Source organism: Amblyomma maculatum, chromosome 1 (assembly GCF_055883805.1).
Source record: "Amblyomma maculatum isolate TAMU_Amacu chromosome 1, ASM5588380v1, whole genome shotgun sequence".
Lineage (NCBI taxonomy): Eukaryota > Metazoa > Arthropoda > Arachnida > Ixodida > Ixodidae > Amblyomma > Amblyomma maculatum.
In genome coordinates this window covers 7,315,994-7,324,129 of record NC_139344.1, presented here as the reverse complement: position 1 = coordinate 7,324,129, position 8,136 = coordinate 7,315,994, and the positions used below count along the sequence as shown (strand labels likewise).

Below are 8,136 nucleotides of genomic sequence, written 5' to 3'. Positions count from 1 at the left end.
AGAGGGATAGGTTGTTCAGAAAAGTGAGTAACTTACGCTCATGTGTTTCTTCGCACAGAAACAGGAAGGTAACGTTGCTCCGTGAAACGGACAACCAAAGTTTTACTGAAAAGGGTGATCTCAATGGTAACGCCGATGGCTTAAGTCGAAGCCCTTAACGTGAGAAGAAGCCTCAGTTTTCACTTCTTGGTGTTTTTCTTCCTGGCATAGGATTTTGAACATATTGCATTGTACTATTTTTGTTTGCGAATGGTGTTTTTGAAAGCGCGATTTTCAAATTTGTGGACGTGTTTCAAGTGCTGCTGAGCTGCCCTTTAATATAGATGGGGGCATAAGAGGGAAATAGTCTGGCATAACTTAGTGAAGATTGTGCCGTGCTTGCTGGCTGAACGGTTGAGTCTTTAGCGTGGTTGTGACGTTGTAGGTTGTCAGCAAACTCTCCTGAAGACAAGTTGCAGAGTTCCTTGGAAACCGGACTTGCCAAGGACTTCTTCAGGCTGTTTGAGCTCGAGAGAAGCTGAGTCGGACGACTCCGGCTAGCAGCAACATCTTGATCCCTCTGGACAGTGGATGCAGTCCCCTGCCCTTCGGGATCTCCCTCCCCCGGCGGGGCAGTCTGTTACGTTTCTCCACCGAGAAGTGGGACAGCTGACGCGGCCACCGCATAGCAACAGGCAGAACCGCGAGCGGATCGGCCATTTCGACGCCGTTCATCGGCCGCGCAACGCTTCCTCCCGCCGACAAGTCTCAGCGTGTTCCTGCCACGCGCCAAACGTGTGTGTGTGTGTGTGTGTGTGTGTGTGTGTGCGTGTGTGTGCAAACGCCGGCCAAGCCTGGAGCTCGAGGGAGAGTGCGTCGCCCTCTCCTGTCTGCAGGAGGTGGAGGAGATGAGGTCGGAACACCTGCGACGCCTTGTCTGAACTTGAAGGGCTCTCTCCGTTTCCCTGCGAACTGGCATGCCTATATAAAGCAGCGGCAGACTCCGCTGCGATAGAGACTACTTTGACGCGCCGTTGAGACGACGCTAGACACCAGCTGTGTGAGAGTGTCTGCATTCTCTCCGGGTCAGCTTCTCTGCCCGTATCTTCACGATGTTGTAGTAAAGGTTGTTTCGTTGGAAGACGCCTCGTCTTTGCTGGGACCGTTGATGCCGTCCGCTGTCCACGGAGCCGCCAGGCCAACGCTACCGAGGGGCGCGCAAGCGCGAGCCGCACGTAATAACTGCTGGCAGCGGTACGCCACCCAGGCGCACGCGATCCAAAACCTAACAGTAGTCAGATTTTGAAAGAAGTAAATTATATGTAATAGGAAGATAATCACTGCTGATTTCGCTATTTATGGTCGCCCACGATGATATAACAAGACCCAAAGTCGAAAAAGTAAGATCCAGAGCTGAGGAGCACTGCCCCTCAGGAAGGTGATATCCCCCAGAATTAGAATTGTGGCAATGGAGGCCATTGTCCTGAATTCAGTCCTGAATGCGCCTATACATGATGGAGGAGCAGTCTGTCTTAATCGGGCCTCCATTGTGAGCCAACGTTTTTTTGGTATAGGTATTTAAATACTTTAGCTGCCCATCTGTTACTATCCGATCTGCTCAGGTGTTCTTCATGTAGTATTTTACTTTGAGTTTCCCGTACTTCGAAATATGCCTAGCCCATATCTCCCTGTAGCACCTCTTATGTGTGGTTTAAAAGTAACAGCTTCTTCTGAGCAGTGCCACCTGGCGACAGATAGCGGAAATATTGTAAAAATGAATAAGAGCGCAATTAAAGCCTGTTGACTCGTTGCCTCAGTGTCGCAATGGTTTCCTGCATATGGCAAATCAAGCAGTCCACCAACGGAGACACCTTTTTTCCTCGACCATGGTTTGACAGGTAATATACAGTCTCGTCCACTTCTAGCTATAACACTGTCACTGCTTTTAACGCGCCATTGCATCTGTCACGTCAATGCAGTAAAGCTAAGTGTCTCGCATGATAAAACCCGATAACTAGAAAAAACTCGGCCACGTCATGCGCTTTCGTGACGTCACACAAGCCGCCGACCAATCCGTGCGCGGCCATGTCAGTTTTCCCTGCCAGAGGCATACACGTGACTCTTTGCTCATATATCGCATCACCGACGCAAACGTCGACGGCGAATTTTCTAGGGCTTTTATAGCGTTGGAAAATGATATTTTTGCAGGATGCATTCCCTTGCACTGGGAACTAAGCACGAGTCACCGGGAATGAGGGAAATGAAATGCAGACAGACATTGAGACAGAGATAGAGATAAGAAAACTATTGATCAAAAGGCTCGAGACCGCCAGGAGCGCGTCTCTTCACGTCCGGGGCTCCAGTGTCCGTAGACGCCCCGGCGGTGCGTTCAATCAGCTTCGGCTGATCTTCAGGCCGACATGTGTAGAAAGCAGACCACCCAAAAGGCAGGGGAGGAGTTTTATGTGTATCAATGGCATACTGAAGAGGAGGTGCCGGTAGTGCCGTCTTTATGTGCAGTAGTGTTCTGCATTGCGGCCAAAAGTTGTTGTTTAAAAAAAGAAACGTACGACACATACCCAAGCAGGGGATCAATATTAATCTTTACAAAGGTCGCCAGAGGTCATATGAGTCCCCGAAGCTTCTTGTACTCCTCCAGGTTCAGGGAGCGTTTCGGAATTGCTGGCTTTGTACGCGTTGATTGCCTTACTCCGACCGAAGGGGCTGTATAGATTGGGATGTCCAGATCGATTTTAATCTCAAAGTCATGTGTTGAATAAATGTCCTCCTCATTCCCAACTGGCTGCTGGCCTTGGTGGTTACACAGCGGTTCAACTGGAGCTGCGCTGACCCCCTGTCGCTCTGGTTTCTTCTCGGGTGCTAGTGGCGGTGGTGCCACAGGCTTGGAGTCCGCTGTCCGTTTCCTAGTGACCAGGCTCGGAGCACACTTTCGCCGTGTGAAAGGGTCTTCAGCCTTGTCCTCGTTTAGTTTGGCCTCTTCCAGAATGGCACGCTCAATTTCCACTATGTTTTTCAGCCGATTACGCTCGTTTATGTAGCTGATGGCACTGATTGTACTCGTACGTTGCTTGTCCAGCTCCCGAGCACGCTCCTCAAGCTGCTCTAACTCTCCTGCTAGCCTCTGCGATTCTTCATGGTCTCCCTTCTGGTCTGCCATTTCTTTCTGTTTCATGAGCTGGGTCTTTCGGACAGCATAGTTGTGTGGGTTTTGCTGGAAGCGTTTTTTCTCACTCACAATGGCCTCGACATCCGATTCCTTGTACTGGTAATTGAGAGCATCCTGGATGTCCTTTGCTTTCCTTGCCAACTCTTCCATAGTGGGAAATGAGGCCCCATCTAGTGTCATCGCTTCCCTCCACTTCTGGAACTCCGAGTCGGAGAAGTCTTGGTTGGAAACAAACTCAATTCTGTAGACTCTCATCTGCTTACCGTGCTTTAGCCGTAGCCCCTTGTTTGTGCGAGCACGTCCCAGGGAGTACACTTTTGCAGTCTCAACCACATCCGTGATCTGTGCCACTCTGTACACAGCGCGACCATTGTTCGAGCCAATGCCAATACGCACGTAACATCCAATAACTGTTTTAGCAAAGAACGGCGCGTGCACCCAGCATTCAAGCTTGTGACGCGACAACCGTATCTTGCTAATTTCTTCTTTTGTGGCGGCTATTTGCGGCTTGGTTTCTTCTTCTTCGCAGGATGATGATGAAGAGAGTGAGCGGCGACGTGCAGATGTTTCGTCTCCAGCTTGGGCGTCATCTTGGTCATCATCCTTGTCAGAGGGACCATCATCATCATCGTCCGAAAAAATGTCACTTGCTTTGAGCTTCTTCGATGTCTCAGCTTGGGACACCTTTTTCTCCTGGGACTTCCGTTTCTCCTTTTCTTTCTTCTCCTTCTGCAGTTGTTCCTGGAGCCGCTTTAGCTTTTTCTCGTGCTCGGCTTTGAGATCCTTGATAGCTTGTGCCTTCTTGTCGAGCTTGTCCTTTCGCTCCTCGACCATACGACGCCGCTCTTTACACCTTGAGCTGGCCGACACGGCTTCTCCACGCTTGCTGCTGGTGGAACTGCCTTTTTCCTTCTTGGCTTTCCGCTTCTGCTCGTTGCGCTTAGTAAGCCTAAGCTTCTTTTTAATCTCGAAACGCGTCATAAGCACCTCTCTCCTCTCGATGCGATTAAACAGCTCCTGCTCACGTTCTTTCTCGGTCATCTGCGCCAGGCGCGCCTGGTCCTCCTCGTCACCCATAAGGTTCTCATCGTAGCCATCATTAAATTCTTGCTCTTCGGTATCGTCGTCATCACTTCCACTGCCGCCGGCAGGCGCCGAGGAACCACCGCCAGAGTCCGAGACTTCGCCCTCTTCGGGTTCGGATGAGGACGATGCGCTGGCCCTGTTTTCGGCCTCGCTACATGACGAGCTCTTCTTTTGAAGCGTTTTCTTTGGCAGCTTGCCTTTAAGAGCTTTGGCGCCGCCCTTGCCATCAACGGTCCAGCTGCCGTCGCTCTCGGACGTCTCCGAGTCGCTGTATGCGTCCACGCCCAGCTTGGAGCTCTCCTCGGGCTGCGACTTCTGTGCCGAGCTCTCGGACTCAGATCTTTTCTTCTTGGCGAGCGGGCCGTCCAAATCTTCATGGCTGTCACTTTCTCTGCTACTGGACTCGAACACGACCCGCTTCTTACGCTTCATGGTGCTCGCGAGAGGGCTAGCCTAGCTTGACGACGAGAGTCAGTCTTTTGCGACGTACGTACCTGGCGATGTTCTCCGGCTTGGTACCAATACACTGTCGCTACAAGCACTCACGGAAACGAACGGATGATATCCGTGGTTCAACAACTTGGTCCGGACGCTCGTGAACTTGTGAGCTTGGAGACCGAGCGATCACAAAGCCAACAATGGCGTCGGGGAACGAACGTTGGTGATAATGATTCACAAAAGAAGATGAAGTTCCATGAAACGAAGGTGATGATGAGTAAACACAGATATGGATGAAGTTGAGACGTTCTTCGCAGTATGCAGAAATGTAAAAAAAAAAAGAATATCTTGTATCGTAAACAGTCTTTTAGCAGAACGCACCATATCGCTATCCCTTGCGAAGAAAGGAGCGAAAAAGGGTTGATTTAGTTTCGCGCGAAACAATTACCGCTTGTCGGAAATTTTATTTTGCTGGAAGACATTAACCCCAAACATAAAATGTGTTTACTATCGGTGTAACTGAATATATGGCTGCATTTTTTTCATGTTGCGCAGTCCAGCGGTCATATGACATGCTGAGCTTCGCCGCGGTGGCGCAGTGGTTACGGCGCTCGACTACTGTGCCCAAGGATGGGATCGAATACCGGCCTCGGTGGCCGCTTCTCGATGGAGGCGAAAAGCTAGGCTCGCGTGCCCTAGCTGTACGATGTCAGTGCACGTTAAAGAACCCCAGATGGTCGAAATTTCCGGATTCCTCTATTATACGGCGTCTCTCATAGCCTGAATCGTTTTGGGACGTTAAACCAAACTAACCAAGCCAAACCAAACATGCCATACGGATGGCCGACGCCATGAGACCAGGGCTTTCGCCCCCGGCGCGCGCATTTTCTAATGACAGCAACTCACGTGGTGCTGTAGCCTCTCTTTTCAAGTGCCGCCTGGAATGCGGATGCGCCACTTGGGCTGCTGTACAGAGCGTAAGCGCCTGCGCGCCGTTTGCGGGCTGCGCCCAACACAGTACTACATTAGACACTTATTGACGCATGCGCTGCTCCAGCGGCAGCACAGCATGTAAACACCAGGGGGTGACCAGCAGAAACAAGCATCGTTTAGGTTGGCCTTTGTGCTTTTTGCAGTTCTCTTTTTTTGCTGACCTCCGGTTCGGCGCTGTGCTGTTCCTCTGCTGCACGGACAACGGGCATTTCATGCTGAAAAAGGATGGCCGATTTAATGTGGTTAGGACATACCTGGTTAACACTTCGATTTTCACCTCGTTGTCGGCTCGCGTATACTGATTAGCTGAACCAATGCGCCTATACATGATCGAGAAGCGTCTGTCTTAATCGGGCCTCCATTGTGAGTCAACGCTTTTTTGGTATAGATATTTAAATACTTTAGCTGCCCATCTGTTACTGTCCGATCTGCTCAGGCGTTCTTCATGTAATATTTTACTTTGAGCTTCCCGTACTTCGAAATATGCCCAGCCCATATCTCCCTGTAGCACCCCTTATGTGTAGTTTAAAAGTAACAGCTTCTTCTGAGCAGTGCCACCTGGCGACAGATAGCGGAAATATTGTAAAAATGAATAAGAGCGCATTTAAAGCCTGTTTACTCATTGCCTCAGTGGCGCAATGGTTTCCTGCATATGGCAAATCAAGCAGTACACCGACGGAGACACCTTTTTTCCTCGACCATGGTTTAACAGGTAATATACAGTCTCGTCCACTTCTAGCTATAACACTGTCACTGCTTTTAAAGCGCCATTGCGTCCGTCACGTCAATGCAGTAAAGCTAAGTGTCTCGCATGATAAAACCCGAGATAACTAGAAAAAACTCGGCCACGTCATGCGCTTTCGTGACGTCACACAAGCCGCCGACCAATCCGTGCGCGGCCATGTCAGTTTTCCCTGCCAGAGGCATACACGTGACTCTTTGCTCATATATCGCATCACCGACGCAAACGTCGACGGCGAATTTTCTAGGGCTTTTATAGCGTTGGAAAATGATATTTTTGCAGGATGCATTCCCTTGCACTGGGAACTAAGCACGAGTCACCGGGAATGAGGGAAATGAAACGTAGACAGACATTGAGACAGAGAGAGAGAGATAAGAAAACTATTGATCAAAAGGCTCGAGACTGCCAGGAGCGCGTCTTTTCACGTACAGGGCTCCAGTGTCCGTAGACGCCCCGGCGGTACGTTCAATTAGCTTCGGCTGATCTTCAGGCCGACATGTGCAGAAAACAGACCCCCCAAAAGGCAGGGGTGGAGTTTTATGTATATCAGTGGCATCCTGAGCAGGAGGTGCCGGTAGTGCCGCATTTGTGTGCTGTAGTGTTCTGCAATGTGGCCAAAGGTTGTTGTTTAATAAAAAGAAAAAAAGAGATGTACGACACATACCCACACAGGGGATTAACTTTCCTCTTTCGTTGTTGGCTTCTTCTTCGCCTGATTCTTCCCTCTTCTATATGAATCTCTTCCCTTAATGATTCCATGAATAAATCTGAAATTCTATCTATCGTAATGCTCGTTGCCCGGGAGGGAGACCTTGTCCGGTGGTCCAGACTATTTGTATCCTCGGCATCATTTTCTGGTTTTAGTGAGACTCACGCGCAACCACTCATCTAGGTCAACTTATCTACTTGATGGATTTTCACTGAGGTTGTGTGCCTAATGTTATTGTGTCACATTCATAGAATGACAGTTTTTCTGTTTCGTTTGTCTTTTTGCCGGTGTAAAACCACTGTCTCCGTCGAAGCGATATAATCAAATGCTCGCGGCGTTAGAATATGATATATAGGGTGCCCCATGCAGCTAAAGATGGATCAAAATCTGAAAAAAAAAAAGGAGATAATTTAAGTGTTTTTCCGAATGGAAAACAAGTGAATGTGGTTAGGATTACCTTCTTGAATCATTAGTTGACGATAGAAATTAGCTTTTGAAATATGGCTCTAAACGCTGAGGAGCGAATAGGAGAGGCAATGCCGCTCATTATAAAAATGTTTAAATTGTTCACTTTTTCCGCTTTAATATTTCGATTTATCATTACGTGTATAGCGTAACTACGCTTTTCACAGGTAACTTCCTTAAGCGATTAAATTGCCATCGCAATTACCCAATTGCTCTTAACGTGCTGAGTCTTTTGGCTGGCCGTTAGATGGTGTCAATGAGGATGCCGCGTCTATAATAAGCACCGGTGTTTGGTGGTGGTGGTAGTGGTTGATTTTTTTTTTTTAATAATCAAAAAGAAGGAAAAGAGTATTGCCGGCCGCGGCAACTGCTATCTAAAAACTGAAGCACTTGAGCGGCAGCCGGCGGGAAAGAAAAGGGTATAGGGAGAGGATAGCGAGGGGAAGTATAGAGGGGAGCGATAGGAAGAAAAGACAGGGGGAGATTTGCACATTATTTACAAAGTACGAACGGTCAACAAGTTCGCGTCGCATGAGA

At 49.1% G+C, this 8,136-nt stretch overlaps 1 pseudogene; it reads right to left on the bottom strand.

The window, feature by feature from the left end:
- Positions 1–2,602: 2,602 nt before the first annotated feature.
- LOC146201578 (RNA polymerase-associated protein RTF1 homolog pseudogene) lies at positions 2,603–4,684 on the bottom strand (annotated as a pseudogene).
- Between the last annotated feature and the right edge of the window lie 3,452 nt (positions 4,685–8,136).